The sequence below is a fragment of the Schistocerca gregaria genome, chromosome 10 (genome assembly GCF_023897955.1).
Source record: "Schistocerca gregaria isolate iqSchGreg1 chromosome 10, iqSchGreg1.2, whole genome shotgun sequence".
NCBI lineage: Eukaryota > Metazoa > Arthropoda > Insecta > Orthoptera > Acrididae > Schistocerca > Schistocerca gregaria.
In genome coordinates, this window is record NC_064929.1 from 213,615,778 (window position 1) to 213,638,662 (window position 22,885).

A 22,885-nucleotide genomic window follows, 5' to 3' on the forward strand; every position below is an offset into this window, starting at 1 on the left:
TGAAGCATTTTACAGTGAAAGGTTACATTTTAATGAAAGTATATTGTTTGCAAAAGTAATTACAATTACGAGGTTCAAGGTTTTCTCCCCCGTCCACCCCACCCCTGTCCCTTCTTTTTTTTTTAAGTCTCCCATTTGTCCATAGTAAGAGTATGTTATAAACAATAAAGCTCAATACACCCTGCCAGAATAAAAAATTAGTACTCCGTTTTAGAGGTTTCCAGCTCACTCAAGATTTATTGTTGCAACAGTGCATACGAAGTACTCAAAATATTTATATTTAGAGATGAAGAGCCTTAGCAGTTCTGAGGTACCGGGCACTGAAACACCCATATTGATATGTGGTGTAACCTCCACACCTGGCAATGCAGGCACTGACTCTGGTATCCAGTTTATCATACAGATGGCAAATACTGTGCCGGGATATGTTACGCCACATCCGCTCAACCTGTTCACGTAGTTCTGTAAGAGCTGTCAGTTGACGAGTCGCACGAATCACTTCTCATCCCACCGTATCCCACACGTGCTCAATTGAAGACGAGTCCAGAGGTTGTGCCGGATGGGGAAGTCGCTGCACATCTCACAGAGCACGGTGAGCTCGTCGGCATTTTACGGGCCGGTGTTATCCCGTCAGAATGACCCGTCACCTTCTTGTTGCGAGAATGGCAAAAGAATGGGTCTAACGATGTTCTGCACGTACAGAGCCCCAGTTAGTGTCCCCATCAGAAACATCACAGGTGAACAAGAGTTGGAGCTTATTGCACCCCAGATTGTGAGGCCCAGGGTGGGGCCAGTACGTCTCAGACGAATGCACTTCACGAGACAGCACTCACCAGGTCTACGTCATACGCAGAAACGACCGTCACTAGCATGCAGGCAGAATCTGCTTTCATTGCCGAGTGATCCTCTGACGGCACCAGTCGAGCCGCACGTGTCGGTTCTGTGGTTTGAGTGGAAAATCAGCTAGTTGTGTGTTTGCCTGTAGTCTTACTGCAAATAATGTTTGCAACACCTGTGCTGTGGTAGCTGTACAATCTGCCACTGCTGCCCTTACAATAAGACGATTCTGTCCGGCATCTGTGCTTTGTGGACCTCCGTAACCTCGTCTACGGGTGTGAGAATGTTGACGTGACCACCGGTACCAGAATCATTGCCCTACTGATGTGGCACGTCCAACCCGTGTGGCAGTTCTCCGAAAGGACTGTCCTGCCACTCGTGAGGCCACAATTTGATCCTTCTGAAACTCGCTCAGTAGACTGTAGGAAGCGAGAGTGCATCTCTGTGGCGTGCTCGCCTGCTTGTGTCTCACATTACACCACACTGGGCCTTCTGTTTGTGATCATTCCCTATTAAAGGGTAGACACGGATGGCACTCTCGTAGCTGTGCCATTAGACTATCTGACGGCGGATGATGTCGAAAGCGTTATTAGTACATCTCCTATCCCCCAGGTGGCATATGCCACATCGGATCAAAATTGGTGTCATCTTTCCAGGTGTACTAATTTTATTTCTGGCAGTGTATTTCTCGACAGTTTAACTTTTACACAAATATGTGGTGTCTGTTGTTTTGGACAAGTCCAAAACAACAGACACCACATGGAATCAGCAGCAGTGAAACAAATTATGCAAATTGAAGGAGGAGGGGGGAGAAAGGAAAGAAAAGGGAAGGGATTACTGAAATCAGCTGCGTCAGGAATTTGTGCAATATCAGTGGCAATGAGTGAAATGGCAATGAGTGAAAATGTGTGCCAGACTGGGATTGGAAGCCAGTGTCTCCCAGTTGCGACACTGGGACACAGTTTTTATTGCAACTGTGCAGACTGTTTGGGAATGCCTCTCACCGCCCCAGATGCTCACCGAGTGCTGCCTGTCTGCAGTCCCCGTCTGCGTTCTCTGTTTTGCTATTCTGAGGGGGTCCTGCAGGAGGTCACACGTAACTGTGCATCTGTGCGGGATGTAGTAGATTTGATCGTGGCAAATCAGTTATATGAATGTGCGGCGTCTGTCCTTTCAGACACGTGTGTCAGCTGAGACGCTTGACGAGATAGTCAGCACAGTTGTAATAAACACTGGGTTCGGGTTGCACAGCGGTTAATGCAACTGCCTAGTAAGTGGGACATACCCGGTTCGAATCCCTCCGGCACACATTTTCACTCGTAGCTGCACAAAGTGCCGACGCAGCAGATATCGATAGTCCATTCCCTTTCCTTTCCCCCCTCTTTCAGTTTGTACAGTTTAGCTTTTCTCTAATGGATAACAAGTTAATCAAATTATGAGGGCTGCCCTTCCGTGTCACTAGGGTGTAGAAAGCTGATAGTAAGATGAGTTGAAGTGGCCTGAGAGGAAAAGTGTCCTTTAAACATTTTTTTCGTTCCCTGCCAAGAAGTGGTGACACTAGTGCTAGTACACTCATACTTCAGTAAGTTTGACGGAGAGAGCTGGTCCTATTATTTTTTAATAAGAACCTTTTTGATTTTCAGTCATATGATGTAATGTAAGTCATTTATGTTATTCTTGTTACTTCACTTAAATAGAAAGTAATAATTTTTTACAAAACAAATGTGTAAAACAAAATATTTTGGTTTACATATGTAGTTCCTTATTGTTTCTTTCAGCCTGTGAACCACTAATGGCAATGTGGCACAAAATCGGGAAACTTGCCCACACAATCCGTCAGTTCAAAAATGGTTCAAATGGCTCTGAGCACTATGCGACTTAACTTCTGAGGTCATCAGTCACCTAGAATGTAGAACTAATTAAACCTAACTAACCTAAGGACATCACACACATCCACGCCCGAGGCAGGAATCGAACCTGTGACCGTAGCGGTCGCTCGGCTCCAGACTGTAGCGCCTACAACCGCTCGGCCACTCCGGCCGGCAATACGTCAGTAAAAGTGGGCATCCTGAACAGTTTATTTTTAATTTATTTACCCCAGTGAGAGTTGTTACACACTGATGAGCCAAAACATTATGACCATCTGATTAATATCTTGTTTGTCCATCTTTGGAGTGAAATAATCACTGATTCTGCATATCAGGAATCCAACAGTTTTAAGCAAGTTTCTGGAGGTACGTGCCATTAGAAGTCTATGCACAGATCATGTAATTCACACAAATAACAAGCTGTTGATATGCATACGCGGTGACGGTGCCTGATAGTGAATGAGATGGTCTCCGTAGGATTTACGTGAAGCAAATTTCGTCACTGAGACACCGAAGTGACTTCATACAATGATCCTCGAACCGATGTAGCACAGTTCTGGCTCCGAGACACGTACAATTATACTGCTGAAAGACGACATCGCCATCGGTGAAGACGATTTCCACTGTGTCTCCGATTACTACTACAAGTCCCGTGCGAGTGCAGGAGAATGTCTCCCACAGCATATACTGCTCCCACTGACCTGCGTCTGTGGTGCACTGCACATTGTGAACCGTCATTTCCCTCGACGGTGGCATTCTTGTTGACGACCGTCGAACTAGTGTAGCAAAAATGTGATTCGTGTGAAGAGTTGACACGTTTCCGTTAATCCCGACGGTCTCGTGCCTGTCACAGTCGTAATTGATGATGTCGTCAGGTCAACGTGTCGACGTGTGGGGGGTGTTCTGCCACAGAGCTCCACGTTTGACAGTGTACGATGAATGGTGTGCTCTGAAACACTTGCGGATGCACCGGCATTGTGCTCTTTTTGCAGAGATGTCGCATATCCACAGAGCAGACAAATCTCCAAACCCCACATTCTGTGAAGAGGTGTGGATGTCCAACCATTTAGGACCTAGTGGCAGTTTCAATGTCATTCTACCTCTTTCCGAAGATGCTCACAGCAGTAGCACGTGAACATTTGGCCAGCTTCACCGTTTTCGAGATACTCGTTCATGGGCTCTGTGTAATAATAATCTGCCTGTTGTCCAAGTCACTTATCTCAATGGATTTCCCCATCTGCAGCACATATCTTCAGTAGGGTGGTTCCCCATCTGTGTCTGCTCTGCTTACATACTTTTGTTTTCACATCACCTGCCTGCAAGGCCACCAGGCAGCATTCGACATTGCTGTGGGCACTGGTCATAATGATTTGGCTGATCAGTAAATATCATTTTTACACTGACATGAAAAAAGTTACAGGGTACCTCCTAAACAACTCAACAAGTTGCTGGAAGAAATATTGAGACTTGCTGCCTCTATACCTGTCCATAACTGCAGAAGTGTTGCCAGTGCAGGATTTTATGTCCCATAAATTTTGGATGGGATCCAGGTCACACGATGTGGGTGGCCAAACTATTTGCTCGAATTGTTCAGAATGTTCTTCAAACCATTGACAACAATTGCAACCTGGTGACACTGGCACTGTCATCCATAAAAATTCCATCGTTATTTGGGAACGTGATGTCCATTAATGGCTGCAAATGGTCTCCAGGTACGTGACATCTAGAGGACTCAGTCCATTCCATCTAAACACAGCCCACACCATTAAGGAGCCACCATCAGCTTACACAATGCTTTGTTGACAACTTGAGTCCATAGTTTCATGGGGTCTGCACCACACGCAAACATCACTGTCAGCTCTTCCCGACTACAATAGGGACTCATCTGATTAGGCCACTGTTTTCCAATCGTCTAGGGTCTGAGCAATATGGTCACAAGCCCAGGAGATGCACTGCAGACGATGTTGTTCAGTCAACAAGGTAATTTCAACAGTCATCTTCTGCCAAAGCCTGTGCCAAATTTCGCTGCACTGTCCTAACTGACAGATTTGTTTTGTGTCCTACAGTGATTTCTGTGATTATTTCACACAGTGTTGCTCGTCTGTTAGCACTGACAACTCTACGCAAACGCGGTTGCTCTCAGTCGTTAAGTGAGGGCCTTCGGCCACTGCATTGCCTGTAGTGAGAGGTAATGAGTGAAATCTGGCATTCTCTACCCACTCTTGATACTGTGGATCTCAGAATATTGAATTCCGTAATGATGTTATTTTCATCGTGCAGCCATAGTCACAGCGGAAACCTTTCTATGCGAAACGCCTGAGCACAAATGACAGCTCCACCAATACAGTGCTCTTTTATGCCTTGTATACACGATACCACTGCCATCTGTATATTTGTCACTTCAGTTTAATATTGTATTTTGACTTCTAAACCCTTTGACATACAAAGCTGTCATGTGTAATTCCATTTCTTTGTGGCAATTTTGAATTAATTAATTAGATTTAAAATCATCTCTGTTTTGTTTGGGATAGATACAAAAATTTTATTGAAAACAGTCTACTAGTTTAGATATGCAATTGACATGGTGAAGAATGATAATGTGGCTTTTTTTTACAGCAGCAGCACAATTTAATATTCCATTCAACACACTGAGAAGCAGAGTTACAGGGAAAATAATTGAGATACAGTAAGTGGTAAAAAGGTTATGCAAAGCTTAAGGAGGGTGTCCAAAGAAGAACAAGAATGCGAACTCCTTAATTACATTTTTGAAACTGAAAATGGATTTTATGGATTTACAGTAAATAACCAATGGTAATCAGTATTTCAGTTGACAGAGCAGAACAAAATACCATATTGTTTCTGTATTACTATCCTGTTTTCGAAAAGTCATGAGGCACTGCCCAGGTTGCCCGCTTAAGTAGGGGAAAAGACTTCAGAAAAATGCATATAGTTCCTTTTCACTTTAAAATATCTGTTGCGATACCTTATACTGTGTAGATTCAAAATGTGTAAGCGGCAAGCTCCCGTGAATAATGATGGTTTGGGGACAATTCATCCTTAAGAGTGGCTGCTTTCCCCTATACTAAACGATTCAGATATGATCGAGTTCTTATTCAGTCCGAGCAGTCTGGCAAACTGGACAGTTTGCACGATGGTAAAAGCCCCAGTGTTAAGCACTCAGATCTTCCAAGTAAGGGCATAAGACTGTTGCCACACTGACAAGGTCATGCATGTAACTATGAGACAGGCATTGCAGTGAAGATGTGATGTTCAAGAAAGCTGTGAGATTTGCCATAACATACCCTTTAATTTATTGGCATGTGAGTGGTAAAGTTATTTGAATGAAAGTATAGCCATATAAGCAGATACAGGAAATGAATTTGCAGTTGCAAATATGGACAACCATCAGCTCTGTAACAAAATGGCGACAATGAAAATTTGTGCCGGACTGAGCCTCGAACCCGGATTTCCCATGTATCGCAACTTGTTGCCTTACCGTTTGGCTGCCCGGGCACATTTCACAGCCGAACCCAAACTTCCATAAGTCATCAGCCATGTGTCTACAATCTGTACTTGTACATCAATTATGTATAATATCATACAGGAGAGACATTTTAATTGAGAATCGCTTCCCTGGTGTCAGTGGGATAAATAGTACAATTTGCGTGCATGTTTGAATGAACATTGCATTGTACTTTTGAAGAACACAGACACTGCAATATCATATTTATCTCCCCTGTACAGGACTGCTGTCAAATGATTGGCAGCTGCTACGAATAGGTGTGTCAGAAGAGCTCCAGAGAGTTGTGTACCTCTGATACTGGCACCAGAAATACCTCAAGCACTACCCTCTCCCACGGATCCGGTCTCCTCTGCAGAAAGTACAGAATCTGTTATTACTTGTCCACTTGAGTGTGAGTGACCTGTCAATGGTAGATCTAGGCATCCTGTACAGCACGGACAGAGACCAGGGAGGACTCAGGGAGTTGTACCGATCCCCCTAACTGACGAGTTTGAGGTACTGTCTTTTGCTGAACTGACGGGTTTGAGGTATTGTCTTTTGCTGAAACTGAAGGAGCCAGTGGGACTCACTGCACCTGTTTTGTGGAGTAGGCAAATGCAAAAGGTCAGGAGTCTATTAATCGTCAGCAGTTCAAATGTACAGCAAATTGCGGTACCCCTTAGGAAAATGGCAGTGAGGGACAGGGGAGGACACCAGATGTGCTCCAACGTTAGGCGGGTGATGGAGCCCCTTAGGGAAATAGCAGAAAGGTCGGGGAAGAAGGCCAGTGTTCACTCTCTTTGCTTGCCGGGGGGTCTCATCCGAGATGTGGAGGAGGCCCTACCGGCGGCGATAGAGAGCACTGGGTGCACCCGACTGCAAATTGTTGCTCATGTCGGCACCAATGACTCCTGCCGTCTGGGTTCAGAGGTCATCCTCAGTTCATACAGGCGGTTGGCGGAGTTGGTGAAGGTGGAAAGCCTCGCTCGCGGGGTGGAATCAGAGCTAACTATTTGTAGTATCGTTCCCAGAACCGATCGCGGTCCTCTGGTTTGGAGCCGAGTGGAAGGCTTAAACCAGAGGCTCAGACGATTCTGCGGAGATCTGGGGTGCAAATTTCTCGACCTCCGCTATCGGGTGGAGAAACTTAGGGTCCCCCTGAATAGGTCAGGCGTGCACTACACGCTGGAAGCGGCTAAGAGGGTAGCGGAGTACGTGTGGAGTGCACATGGGGTTTTTTTAGGTTAGAGAATTCCCTCCCTAGGCCCGACAAGACGCCTCCTGAGACGCGGCAAGGCAGGAGTAGGCAAAATGCAACAAGTAATAACAATATTAATGTGCTAATAGTAAACTGCAGGAGCGTCTATAGAAAGGTCCCAACACTGCTCTCATTAATAAACGGTCACAACGCCCATATAGTACTAGGAACAGAAAGTTGGCTGAAACCAGACGTAAACAGTAATGAAATCCTAAACTCTGATTGGAATGTATACCGCAGAGATAGGCTGGACAGTGAAGGGGGAGGAGTGTTTATAGCGATAAGAAGTGCAATAGTATCGAAGGAAATTGACGGAGATTCGAATTGTGAAATGATTTGGGTGAAGGTCACGGTTAAAGCAGGCTCAGACATGGTAATTGGATGTCTCTATAGGCCCCCGTGCTCAGCAGCTGTTGTGGCTCAGCACCTGAAGAATAATTTGGAAAATATTTCGAGTAGATTTCCCCACCATGTTATAGTTCTGGGTGGAGATTTTAATTTGCCGGATATAGACTGGGAGACTCAAACGTTCATAACAGGTGGCAGGGACAAAGAATCCTGTGAAATATTTTTAAGTGCTTTATCTGAAAACTACCTTGAGCAGTTAAACAGAAAACCGACTCGTGGCGATAACATATTAGACCTTCTGGTGACAAACAGACCCGAACTATTTGAATCAGTTAATGCAGAACAGGGAATCATAAAGCGGTTACTGCATCGATGATTTCAGCCATAAATAGAAATATTAAAAAAAGGTTGAAAGATTTTTCTGTTTAGCAAAAGTGACAAAAAGCAGATTACAGAGTACCTGATAGCTCAACACAAAAGTTTTGTCTCAAGTGCAGATAGTGTTGAGGATCAGTGGACAAAGTTCAAAACCATCGTACAATACGCGTTAGATGAGTATGTGCCAAGCAAGATCGTAAGAGATGGGAAAGAGGCACCGTGGTACAACAACCGAGTTAGAAAACTGCTGCGGAAGCAAAGGGAACTTCACAGCAAACATAAACATAGCCAAAGCCTTGCAGACAAACAAAAATTACGCGAAGCGAAATGTAGTGTGAGGAGGGTTATGCAAGAGGCTTTCAATGAATTCGAAAGTAAAGTTCTATGTACTGACTTGGCAGAAAATCCTAAGAAATTTTGGTCCTATGTCAAAGCGGTAGGTGGATCAAAACAAAATGTCCAGACACTCTGTGACCAAAATGGTACTGAAACAGAGGATGACAGACTAAAGGCCGAAATACTAAATGTCTTCTTCCAAAGCTGTTTCACAGAGGAAGACTGCACTGTGCTTCCTTCTCTAGATTGTCGCACAGTTGACAAAATGGTAGATATCGAAGTAGACGACAGAGGGATAGAGAAACAATTAAAATCGCTCAAAAGAGGAAAGGCCGCTGGTCCTGATGGGATACCAGTTCGATTTTATACAGAGTACACGAAGGAACTTGCCCCCCTTCTTGCAGCGGTGTACCGTAGGTCTCTAGAAGAGCGATGCGTTCCAAAGGATTGGAAAAGGGCACAGGTCATCCCCGTTTTCAAGAAGGGACGTCGAACAGATGTGCAGAACTATAGACCTATATCTCTAACGTCGATCAGTTGTAGAATTTTGGAACACGTATTATGTTTGAGTATAATGTCTTTTCTGGAGACTAGAAATCTACTCTGTAGGAATCAGCATGGGTTTCGAAAAAGACGGTCGTGTGAAACCCAGCTCGCGCTATTCGTCCACGAGACTCAGAGGGCCTTAGACACGGGTTCACAGGTAGATGCCGTGTTTCTTGACTTCTGTAAGGCGTTTGACACAGTTCCCCACAGTCGTTTAATGAACAAAGTAAGAGCATACGGACTATCAGATCAATTGTGTGATTGGATTGAGGAGTTCCTAGATAACAGAACACAGCATGTCATTCTCAATGGAGAGAAGTCTTCCGAAGTAAGAGTGATTTCAGGTGTGCCGCAGGGGAGTGTCATAGGACCGTTGCTATTCACAATATACATAAATGACCTGGTGGATGACATCGGAAGATCACTGAGGCTTTTTGCACATGATGCTGTGGTGTATCGAGAGGTTGCAACAATGGAAAATTGTACTGAAATGCAGGAGGATCTGCAGCGAATTGACGCATGGTGCACGGAATGGCAATTGAATCTCAATGTAGACAAGTGTAATGTGATGCGAATACATAGAAAGATAGGTTCCTTATCATTTAGCTACAAAATAGCAGGTCAGCAACTGGAAGCAGTTAATTCCATAAATTATCTGGGAGTACGCATTAGGAGTGATTTAAAATGGAATGATCATATAAAGTTGATCATCGGTAAAGCAGATGCCAGACTGAGATTCATTGGAAGAATCCTAAGGAAATGCAATCTGACAACAAAGGAAGTAGGTTACAGTACGCTTGTTCGCCCACTGCTTGAATACTGGTCAGCAGTGTGGGATCCGCACCAGGTAGGGTTGATAGAAGAGATAGAGAAGATCCAACGGAGAGCAGCGTGCTTCATTACAGGATCATTTAGTAATTGCGAAAGCGTTACGGAGATGATAGATAAACTCCAGTGGAAGACTCTGCAGGAGAGACGCTCAGTAGCTCGGTACGGGCTTTTGTTAAAGTTTCAAGAACATACCTTCACCGAAGAGTCAAGCAGTATATTGCTCCCTCCTACGTATGTCTCGCGAAGAGACCATGAGGATAAAATCAGAGAGATTAGAGCCCACACAGAAGCATACCAACAATCCTTCTTTCCACGTACAATACGAGACTGGAATAGAAGGGAGAACCGATAGAGGTACTCAGGGTACCCTCCGCCACACACCGTCAGGTGGCTTGCGGAGTATGGATGTAGATGTAGATGTAGATGTGTATGCCGGGGGTCAGTCTAATTCGACATGTTGAAGAGGCTCTTCCAGCAGCCACTGAGGGAACAGGCTGCAATCGACTGCAGATTCTGGCACTTGTTGGAACAAATGATGCCTGTCATACAAGCTCCACAGTCATTCTCGAGTCATTCCAGAGACCGGCAGAGGAGGCTGAGAAGATCGGCCTCTTGCACGGAGTCACCGAAGCTCTCAATTTGCAGCATTGTCCCCAAAACTAATTGTGGCCCTTTGGCTCAGAGTCGAGTGAAACAGCTGTTCCAGAAACTCTGAAGGTTCTGTGACGAGCTAGGCTGTGACTTCCTGGTATTGCACAATAGGGTTGAGAACTGTAGGGTCCCTCTAAATGGGTCAGGTGTGTACTACACATCAGAGGCTGCTACTCAGGTAGCTGACGGTGTATGGGGTGCAAACAAGGGATTTTTAGATTAGGCAACTCTCCATCCAATCCAGATAATGATAGCTGTAGGAAACCCAGAAGTAGCAGTATGAGATCGAAAGAAATTCCTCCCACAGGTGAAAGTATTGAAATCCTAATGGTAAACTGCCAAATCATTCGCAACAAAGTGCCAGAGTTTGAGGTAACTTTGTGTGTGCTCCAGGGAAGTCTGTTGGGACCCTTGCTGTTCATATTGTATACAAATGATCTTGCAGACAATATTAATTTCAAAATCAAGTAATGTGGTTATGTACGACGTATGTCCACAAAATAAGTTCTGTTTGGTTATATAAAACAAACGTGTACAGATACAGAAAAAATATTTATTGTACAAAAATCTACAACTGCTACATCACTTTCCTCCCACTTGTTATAGCGTGGCACAAGTTTTTGTAAGCTTTCTTCATAGAAGTGTATGCAACCGTATAGTAACATGTTCTTTCAGCTCATCATCACCATTGAAGTGTTGACCACCGAGGACAGATTTTAGGTGTAAGAAGAGATGAAAGTCACTAGGAGCGAGGTCCGGGCTGTATGGAGGATGATCAAACACGTCCCGGTGCAATTCCCATAAGAGTTGTTAAGTCACATTCGCTGTGTGAGGTATGGCATTATCGTAGGAAAAAACAACACCTTTTGGCAGTAATCCTTGGCACTTGTTCTGTATTGTGCGCTGCAATTTCTTAATGGTCTCGCAATGACCGTGTGCACTGATTGTTTGGCCTCGTGTTAAGAAATGGATCAGCAAAATGCCTTTTCTGTCCCAAAAAATGGTGCACATGACTTTTTGAGGTGTCAAGATCTGCTTAGGCTTAAACCTTCATTGGGGATGAAGTGTGTCTCCATTCCATTGATTGCTGTTTTGTTTCATCGGTGTCATACGATACCCGAGTTTCATCGCCCGTAACTATCCGAGAAAGAAAACCGTCGCGTTCTTCATTGTAGCATGTCAAAAACTAAGTGCACTGCCCATCCATTGATTTTTGTATTGTTCAGTAAGAATTTTGGGCACCCAACATGAGCAAAGTTTTGGAATTTTCACTTTTCAGTAACAATTGTGTGAATTAGTGATTTTGAGATTTGCAGAACGTCCATAGCGAGGGCACTAAGTGTAAAATTACAGTTGTGCTTAATCTTCTCTTCAATTGTGTGAAGCAGTTCATCAGCAATCACAGACAGGCATCCACTTGATTCTTAATCGTGCACTTGATCACGTCCTTCATCGAACAGTCTGGCCCATTTTCTAACAATCAAATCACACGAAGCATTTTGTCTGTAAACCTAGCAGATTTACCGATGAATTTCCTTTGGTTTAACTTTGTTTGCATTTAGAAAATGAATCACAGATCTGATTTCACATGCTGTGGCATTTTCAATTACAGCTGACATTATAAAGAAGCACTACAAAGCACACGTTGTCCACAGCGATCTGAAAATGGCGTACACATCATCTCGAGTCACAGTAACTGCCACACACACTCGGAACTGCGATGGTAGTGCTGCCGCAGATAGAAATAGAAACGAAACTTACTCTGTGGACGACCCTCATATAATTAAGTACTATCAGAAAGAAGTTGCATAAATATTTAGTCACATCTTGATAAGATCTCAAAGAGGTGCAGAGATTGGCAACTTGCTTTAAATGTTGAGAAATGTAAAATTTTGCTCTTTACAAAACAAAAAAATGTTGTACCCTATGACTATAACATCAATGAGGCACTGCTGGAATCAGCCAACTCATACAAATATGTGGGTGTAACACATAGTAGGGGTATGAAATGGAGTGATCATATTGTTTCAGTCATGCATAAAAAAGGTGACAGACTTTAGTTTATTGGCGGAATACTGGGGGAGTACAACCAATCTACAAAGGAGATTTCTTCCAAATCACTTGTGCAAACGGTTCTAGAACACTTCCTCAAGTGTGTGGAACCTGTACCAGATAGGACTAACAGGGGATACTGAGAGGGGCAGCACGAATGGTCACAGGTTTGTATAATCCATGGGAGAGTGTCATAGAGATACTGAAGGAACTGGACTGGAAGACTGTTCAAGATAGACGTAAACCACCCTGAGAAAGTATGTTAACATAGTTTCAAGAACCATACTTAAATGATTACTCTAGGAATATACTACAATCCCCTATGTATGCTCACATTTGATCATGAAGATAAGATTAGAATAATTACTGCATGCACAGAGGCATATTCTTTCTGGACTCCGTATGTGAATGCAAAGAGAGGAAACCCTAACAACTGCTACAGTGGGATGCACCCACTGCCATGTACCTCACAGTGGCTTGCAGAGTATAGATATAGATATAGATACAGATGTAGGTGTTAAAATACACACAACGGCTGTACAAATTCATGTTGTAGACACACAGCTGATGACATGTGGAAGTGTGGGTCTGGCGTTAGTGATGCTCGCATAGCGTAATTGTAAGGAGACTACTAGCAATAAGAGGGGAGTCCTGGTTTGAGTTTTGGTCTGCCACAAATTTTCATTGTTGTCACTCCATTTTACAGCTGGTGGTGGTCCATATTCCCAACGGTGAATACATTTCACGTACTTCATAATGGCTGTACAGTCACTGCAGTGTCCATCCCTTCAGACATGCGTACGTGTCCGAAAGAACATTCCGTCGTACTTCTGAACGAAAAAGGCAATGGAATACTGTAACTTCATAAGCAGATGTCTGGTGTTGGCGCACTTCGTCTGTCATAGTTTAGTCACAGTAACCGTACTGTTGAGGTTACTGTTATTGTACAGTCCACCAGTATCAACTGCAGAGCAAGATGCTGCACACATTTGGGTGTAAATAACACTGATTGTTTACAGAATGAAAGGAAAGTAGGAGATGAAGTACTGGTGGAAGTAAAACTGTGAGGTCGGGGTGTGAGTCGCGCTCGGTTAGCTCGGTCGGCAGAGGACTCGCCTGTGAAAGGCAAAGGTCTCATGTTCGAGCCCCAGCCTGGCATTTAGTTTGCCAGGAAGTTTCACCACTTAATTGTGACTTGTTAGGTGATGTCACTAGCCCATTTTTTACCAGCACAGTCTACAGCAGCACAATCTAAATTAAGTCATGTATCGTGGAGAGCTGCTGTCATTCAGTAGAGGCATATATTGTCTGTATTTTCAATAGCTTAAGAATCATTGGGAGAGAAGTTTCAGTATCAGCAATATTTATGGAATATAATATCGGGCTGCAGAATGACCCTCAAGGTATACCTCGTGATTGCGATATTCAGTGTGGGCTGACTGTCTCGTGGCTTATCCAAATGTAAGCGCAATGAGTGTGGAGTAGCTTGCAGCTGAAATATGTGAAGATACCTGGCATTCTAAGGGCACAAAGCTGATGTATTAGTATAGGAACTTACACAACATGTACGAGAGTCAGTCAGTAAGTAATGAAACATGCATTTTTTTCTCAGCCTGTTTCGGCTGAAAAAATGTGGAATGTATTGTGGGACGTCATGGAATACTTCCACTTTAGCCTCTATTATTTCACGAAGTTACAATATGTGGTGGCAATACAGTATCCTTCAAAACGGTATATGTAACAGAGGTGCATTCCGAGCAGAGAACTGTCACCGAGTTCCTTTTAGCGGAAAACCACAGTGCTACAGATATTTGTCAGTGCTCGCAGAACGTCTACAGTGACCCGGCAGCGAACAACAGCACAATCGGTCACCGAGTGAGGCACCTGTCATCGCCGCGGCAATCCGTCGAGTGGCACCACTCAGTCTCTCTGGAGAAGTAAAAGTACAAAGCCGCTCCTCCTGCTGCCGATAAAGTCACGGTGCTGATCAGAAGTGGTTATTTTGTTCAGTATCCTCTCTTATGGTGCAGTGGTCAACTCAGAGGTGTATTGTGCAATCACCAGGAAATTGAAATTTCTGTCACTACAAAAATGCAAACAAACTTCCCCTACCGCATGACAAAGTGAGGCCTCACATAAGACAGTATACCCGAGAAGGGCTCACTGAACTTCATCGGACTGTTCTTCCTCATCCAGCCTACAGCCCAGTGACTAGCACCTTCCTACATCCATCTGTTTGGCCCAATGAAGGATACACTCCACAAGAAGCAGTGCACGGCTGACGGGGAGGTTACTAGTGCGACAAGACCGTGCCTGTGATGTCGAGCAATAGAGAGGTACCTTGTGGGCGTACACACACTCCCACTTAGGTGGTGTAAGGCCTTCCCATTCAACAGAGATTATGTTGAAAAATAGGGTTTTGAAGGCAAAAGAGTGGGGAACAATATGGTATATCTGAATCCTGAATAAAACCGCCCTGTTTTCAGAAAAAAATGTGTTGCATTATTTATTGAACACCCCTCATCTGAAGCCAAGAAACTGAGGGAAAATACAATGAAGGAACTGTGCCAGGCAAATTTGGGCAATACAACAATTTCTTAAGTCAGAAATGCCATGCGGTTAGGGCCCCCGTCGGCTAGACCGTTCACCAGGTATGAATCTTTCGAGTCGACCCACTTCGGTGACTTCCGTGTTGGTGGGGACGAAACAGTGACGGTAAGGACGACACGACACCCGGTCCCCGAGTGCAGAAAATCTCTGACCCGGCCGGGAATCGAACCCGGGCCATCGGGTACGACATTCCGTCGTGCCGACAACTTGGCTACCGGAGGCGGACAATTCCTTATGTTGCGTGATTGCCTTATGTCCTCGTTCCTTTTCTGAAGCCATTTTAGGTGCTCAACAGTAAATAGTTGTGTCTCAGACACAATTCCAACTGTGCTCTAACAATCAATTCGAGGGGTCTACTGATGGATGAACTTAGTGCCGTCGGCCTATAAGACCAGGTGTCACTGGGCTCATTTCCGTGCTTCAGGGTCGGGACAACGATCTGTACGACCCGTAGCAGTAGTAGTGGCACTGCAGGCCACATTTCATAGCAGGTGTTGTAATACCTCTGATGGCAGTTTTGGGATCGTTAGGCAATGTATTTTGTCGATTGCAGGGGCAGTATTTGAGATCTGGCCAATTACCAGTTGAAGTTCTCTCATTGTTATGAGGGTACACAGAGAGCAATACTCCTTTACCACAAGATCAAATGAAACTCCTCAGAGATCAACAGATGTTGCAGACATTGTGTTTGTGTTTTATCTTACCTTCGAATGTATCTCCAAGGTTATGAACAAATTTTTGTCTCCAAATCTCTTGACTTTCCACCAGATGTTTGTCAAGTTAGCATTACAAATCACTCAGGTACAAAACAACTTCCAAGTGTCACTTTTGCATCTCTACAAGAACCACTTCACCCTGGAGTCATAATGCTCATATTTCTTCTATAGGCTGTTCTCAAAGTTTTATTGATGGTGACCTTCTTTGAGGAATAGTCGGAGAGCTTTTCAGTTTCTACCATCTCGTAGGCGAGGAACAGTTTCCTTTGAAACCGTTGTGAAAGCCACTTTCTCCAGCTGATCGCTGGACCGGTAATATATACATCTGGTGAGATGGTGTGTGAAGTGGTTAATTTCCTGCTTTATGCAATCTGAATAACCTTTCGAGTAAGATTTATCACAGTTCCAGTGGAGAAGGTGAGTTTGCTGTCAAATTGATCAGAATGGGAAAATGATGTGACCCCATAGAGTCTTTCAAGATTTCACTGACATATGTCAGAGTGATATCTACATCTACATCTACATTCATACTCCACAAGCCACCCAACGGTGTGTGGCAGAGGGCACTTTACGTGCCACTGTCATTACCTCCCTTTTCTGTTCCAGTCGCGTATGGTTTTCGGGAAGAACGACTGTCTGAAAGCCTCTGTGCGCACTCGAATCACTCTAATTTTACATTCGTGATCTCCATGGGAGGTATAAGTAGGGGGAAGCAGTATATTCGATACCTCATCCAGAAACACACCCTCTTGAAACCTGGCGAGCAAGCTACACCGCGATGCAGAGCGCCTCTCTTGCAGAGTCTGCCACTTGAGTTTGCTAAACATCGTAACGCTATCACGGTTACCAAATAACCATGTGACGAAATGCACCGCTCTTCTTTGGATCTTCTCTATCTCCTCCGTCAACCCGATCTGGTACGGATCCCACACTGATGAGCAATAGTCAAGTATAGGTCGAACAAGTGTTTTGTAAGCCACTTTCTTTGTTGATGGACTACATTTTCTAAGGACTCTCCCAATGAATCTCAACCTGATATCCGCCTTACCAATAATTAATTTTATTTTATATGATCATTCTGTTTCAAATCGTTCCGCACACATACTCCCAAATATTTAACAGAAGTAACTGCTACCAGTGTTTGGTCCGCTATCATATAATCATACAATAAAGGATCCTTCTTTCAATGTATTCGCAATACATTACATTTGTCTATGTTAAGGGTCAATTGCCACTCCCTACACCAAGTGCCTATCCGCTGCAGATCTTCCTGCATTTCGCTACAATTTTTAAAATGCTACAATTTTCTAATACTGCAACTTCTCTGTATACTACAGCATCATCCGCGAAAAGCCGCATGGAACTTCCGACACTATCTACTAGGTCATTTATATATATTGTGAAAAGCAATGGTTCCATAACACTCCCCTGTGGTACGCCAGAGGTTACTTTAACGTCTGTAGACGTCTCTCCATTGATAACAACATGCTGTGTTCTGTTTGCTAAAAACTCTTCAATCCAGCCACACAGCTGGTCTGATATTCCGTAGGCTCTTACTTTGTTTATCAGGCGACTGTGCGGAACTGTATCGAATGCCTTCCAGAAGTCAAGGAAAATAGCATCTACCTGGGAGCCTGTATCTAATATTTTCTGGGTCTCATGAACAAATAATTCGAGTTGGGTCTCACACAATCTCTGTTTCTGAAATCCATGTTGACTCCTACAGAGTAGATTCTGGGTTTCCAAAAACGACATGATACGAGAGCAAAAAGCATGTTCTAAAATTATACAACAGATCGACGTCAGAGATATAGGTCTATAGTTTTGCGCATCTGCTCTACAACCCTTCTTGAAGACTGGGACTACCTGTGCTCTTTTCCAATAATTTGGAACCTTCCGTTCCTCTAGCGACTTGCGGTACACGGTTGTTAGAAGGGGGGCAAGTTCTTTCGCGTACTCTGTGTAGAATCTAATTGGTATCCCGTCAGGTCCAGTGGACTTTCCTCTGTTGAGTGATTCCAGTTGCTTTTCCATTCCAATGTCAGCCATTTTTTCTTTTGTGCGAGGATTTAGAGAAGAACTGAAGTGCGGTCTTCCTCTGTGAAATCGCTTTCGAAAAAGGTGTTTAGTATTTCAGCTTTACGCTTGTCATCCTCTGTTTCAATGCCATCATCATCCCGGAGTGTCTGGATATGCTCTTTCGAGCCACTTACTGATTTAACGTAAGACCAGAACTTCCTAGGATTTTACTTTCGAATTCACTGAACGCTTCACGCATAGCCCTCCTTACGCTAACTTTGACATCGTTTAGCTTCTGTTTGTCTGAGAGGTTTTGGCTGTGTTTAAACTTGGAGTGAAGCTCTCTTTGCTTCCGCAGTAGTTTCCTAACTTTGTTGTTGAACCACGGTGGGTTTTTCCCGTCCCTCACAGTTTTACTCAGCATGTACCTGTCTAAAACGCATTTTACAATTGCCTAAACTTTTTCCATAAACACTCAACATTGTCAGTGTCGGAACAGAAATTTTCGTTTTGATCTGTTAGGTAGTCTGAAATCTGTCTTCTATTACTCTTGCTAAACAGATAAACCTTCCTCCCTTTTTTTATATTCCTATTAACTTCCATATTCAGGGATGCTGCAACGGCCTTATGATCACTGATTCCCTGTTCTGCACTTACAGAGTCGAAAAGTTCGGGTCTGTTTGTTATCAGTAGGTCCAAGATGTTATCTCCACAAGTTGGTTCTCTGTTTAATTGCTCGAGGTAATTTTCGGATAGTACACTCAGTATAATGTCACTCGATGCTCTGTCCCTACCACCCGTCCTAAACATCTGAGTATCCCAGTCTATATCTGGTAAATTGAAATCTCCACCTAAGACTATAATATGCTGAGAAAATTTATGAGAAACGTATTCCGAATTTTCTCACAGCTGTTCTGCCACTAATGTTGCTGAGTCGGGAGGTCGGTAAAAGGAGCCAATTATTAACCTAGCTCGGTTGTTGATTGTAACCTCCACCCATAATATTTCGCAGGAACTATCCACTTCTACTTCACTACAGGATAATCTACTACTAACAGCGACAAACATGCCACCACCTGTTGCATGCAATCTATCCTTCTAAACACCGTCTGTGCCTTTGTAAAAATTTCGGCTGAATTTATCTCTGGCTTCAGCCAGCTTTCTGTACCTATAACGATTTCAGCTTCAGTGCTTTCTATAAGTGCTTGAAGTTCCGGTACTTTACCAATGCAGGTTCGACAGTTTACAATTACAATACCGATTGCTGCTTGGTCCCCGCATGTCCTGACTTTTCCATGCACCCTTTGATGCTGTTGTCTTTTCTGTACTTGCCCGAGGCCACCTAACCTAAAAAACCGCCCAGTCCACGCCACACAGCCCCTGCTACCCGTGTAGTTGCTTGCTGCGTGTAGTGGACTCCTAATCTATCCAGCAGAACCCGAAACGCCACCACCCTATGGCGCAAGTCGAGGAATCTGCAGGCCATACGGTCGCAGAACCATCTCAGCCTCTGATTCAGACCCTCCACTCAGCTCTGTACCAAAGGTCCGCAGTCAGTCCTGTCGACGATGCTGCAGATGGTGAGCTCTGCTTTCATCCCGCTAGCGAAAGTGGCAGTCTTCACCAAATCAGATAGCCGCCGGAAGCCATAGAGGATTTCCTCTGATCCATAGTGACACATCATTGGTGCCGAGATGAGCGACCACCTGCAGATGGGTGTACCCTGTACCTTTCATGGCAACCGGAAGGACCCTTTCCACATCTGGAATGACTGCCCCCGATATGCACACGGAGTGCACATTGGTTTTCTTCCCCTCTCTTGCTGCCATATCCCTAAGGGGCCCCATTATGTGCCTGACATTGGAGCTCCCAACTACCAGTAAGCCCACCCTCTGCGACTGCTCGGATCTTGCAGACTGAGGGGCAACCTCTGGAACAGGACAAGCAAATATCTCCGGCCAAACATCAGTATCAGCCGGAGACAGAGCCTGAAACTGGTCCATCAGACAAACTGGAGAGGCCTTCCGTTCAGCCCTCTGGAATGTCTTTCGCCCCCTGCCACACCTCGAGATGACCTCCCGCTCTACCACAGGTGAGGGATCAGCCTCAATGTGGACAGTATCCTGGGTAGCCACAGTCTTAGTCCGATCCGGGGATACGTGGGACGAGCTGGCCGTCCCCGACAAACTTCCATCCGGACCCCCATAGTGATGCCCATTGGCAACAGCCTCAAGCTGTGTGACCGAAGCCAACACTGCTTGAAGCTGGGAGCGAAGGGATGCCAGCTCAGCCTGCATCCGAACACAGCAGTTGCAGTCCCTATCCATGCTAAAAACTGTTGTGCAAAGAACGTCTGAATTAATCTACAGAGAGCACTAACAATTCGACACAAAATTTAAACGGTTATTAAAATACAAGAGCGCCTAGTAAATGCAGTAATGCTGCTACTTGCGCACTGCTGACACACTGCTTGGCGGCGGAAGGAGACTACGCGATTTTACACAATTCAGGTACTAAAAACGCGATGCTACAACTCTCAAGTACTATAATACGCCCAAAATTTATGAATTAAACAATGCAAGTACCAAAAACACGCAAAGAAATTAAGAATTAAACTATGTAACAAATGAGCGAGCTAGGAGTATACGACTTGCTGCAGCAGCTGCTTATCCAACGGCGGCAGGGAGCACACTATATGGTGAATACATGAATATATCAACTGCTCCAACAAGGTCAAGTGTGTGCTTAAGGTTGTTTCACACTACAGCATTTTAGTTTTTTATTAGTGAATAGCCACACTATTTTGTCTGCTGCCTCACAGCTCCATGCTGTGCTACAGGCATAAGGTTGTTGCAAATTAAGTAATGTGACCAACTCTGTGAGAAGATTTCCTGCATATGTCATTTTAAATGACTGTTGTTGGAGGGTGATAAAGTGACATGATTGTAAATGAGACATATGGTAGTTTTATACATGCTGTCAAAAGCTGGAATGATGTTAGCAAAATATGTAGTGTCATTAAGTGCTGATATACTACAGTTACATAAATGAATGGGGCAGTCTTCTGAAATTATGTTGTAAGTCACATTATATCTGGAGAATATAATCTGGTAGCTGGGAGTTGGGCCTGAACTATGCCTCTGCACCGATTAGAATCAACGAATGAATGAAGCTTCCTAGCAGATTCAAACTGTGTGCTGGACCGGGACTTGAATCTGGGATCTTTGCCTATTGTGAGCAAGTGTTCGATGTACTGAGCTATCCCAGTGCTACTCACAATTTTACTTCCTCCCGTATCTCATCTCCTACATGTGCTGCAGAGTGAAAATTCATTCTGGAAAGAATCCTCCAGGCAGTGGCCAAGTCATGTCCACATGATGACCTTTTTCCAGGGGCCCTAGTTCTTCAAGGTATGCAGAACACCTTCTGTGAAGTTTGGAAGGTAGGAGATGAGATACTGGCAGAAGTAAAGCTGTGAGGGCAGATCACTGGATGGCTCGGTCAGTAGAGTACTTGCTCGTAAAATGTAAAGGCCCCAGGTTCGATTCCTGGTCTGGCACACAGTTTTAATGTGCCCAAAGTTTCATATCAGTGTACACTCTGCTGCAGAGTGAAAATTAATTCCGGAATGGATGAACGGTACCCATCACATGGAGCATACTTTCTCCATTAGATGTCACAGATCGCACATTCTATCGGAACCATTTGTAGACACAAAGAAATGGACGATTCTGCTTCAAAGAGATAGTGTGAGATTTTTATCCAGCTGACTTCAGCTAGCCTAATGTACATCAGCAGTGGTAATCAATTTGTTGCCTACCGCTCTCTAGTCGGTATTTCAACTTTGTTGGTGGGCAGAAGGTAGTGTCCAGTGGGAATTTAAAAACCATTTTCCTTAGGTGTTCATAAAATTTTGTCATACAGTATTTGGTGACTAATTATTATTACATGCTTTAACTTGCACTACCTCTGCTTTACAAATTTTATGAAGTAAAGTTACTTCCCTACTGTATAAATCACCATCACTCTGCAACCACTGGGCTGTTATAAAATTGTACCAATTAACAGAGATACAAGGTGCACTACACTGAACCATCTCCCACGGGATAGACGGACATGAAGAGGCACTCAAAAGTTCACAGAATAGTGCTGCCCCCGGTGCAGATTGCACGGTAAGCATTTTTCTCATTAGGCGCACATGCTGCAACTTGTTGTGAGTTCACTACTACCTGTGGTGTCAACCAGGTACGTTTTGTTCACCCGTAGTGAATTTTGTCACCACAGTTGTTCTGCTATCCTCATTTTTCATGATTTCAGGTGTAAGTGAACAATGGGCAGCTTTGTAAGTTTGCATCCTGCTCGAGAAAAGACGCCAAAGACACTGTCGTGTTGATGAAAACAGCTTACAAACGTGACACTATCGGAAAAACTCACAGGTACAGCAAATTTGTATTTTTATCATTTCATAAGATACGACATGCCGACTGATGACAAAACTCATTCTGGACACCTGTCAACTGCCCCGACCGGGAAAAATATTGAGAAAGTTCGTGAAATCGTGTCCGAAGCTCGACAAATGCACAAGTGCCATTATCTAGCTGTACTCCACAGACAGTCGGGATATGAGCCCGTCCACTTGGGCCATCTGGGTTAAACATAGATTGTAATTTTCGAGAATTCTCTATCATTTTCAAGATTCTTAGTGATCACATTACTTCATTCTCTGAAAGTTATCTGAAGAATTTGGATATTGGCAAATGTAAAACTGTAAATGCTTATTCTGTCAATTTGAGGCACGCTGCCACAGGACGATAGGTCTGCAGCTGTTCAGTACTGGGGAAATTTAATGATTTCTTCATTTTGTCCATCTCAGTCGCATGAGTATACAATTTTTGCTGCAGTGATTACCATCCTCAAACCACACACCTCGTTG

General features: G+C 44.1%; 1 protein-coding gene across 3 annotated transcripts in view; it reads right to left on the reverse strand.

Moving 5' to 3' along the window:
- Positions 1-22,885, reverse strand: part of LOC126293684 (keratinocyte proline-rich protein-like) — a 115,912-nt gene that overhangs the window by 62,707 nt on the left and 30,320 nt on the right. The window lies entirely within an intron of this gene.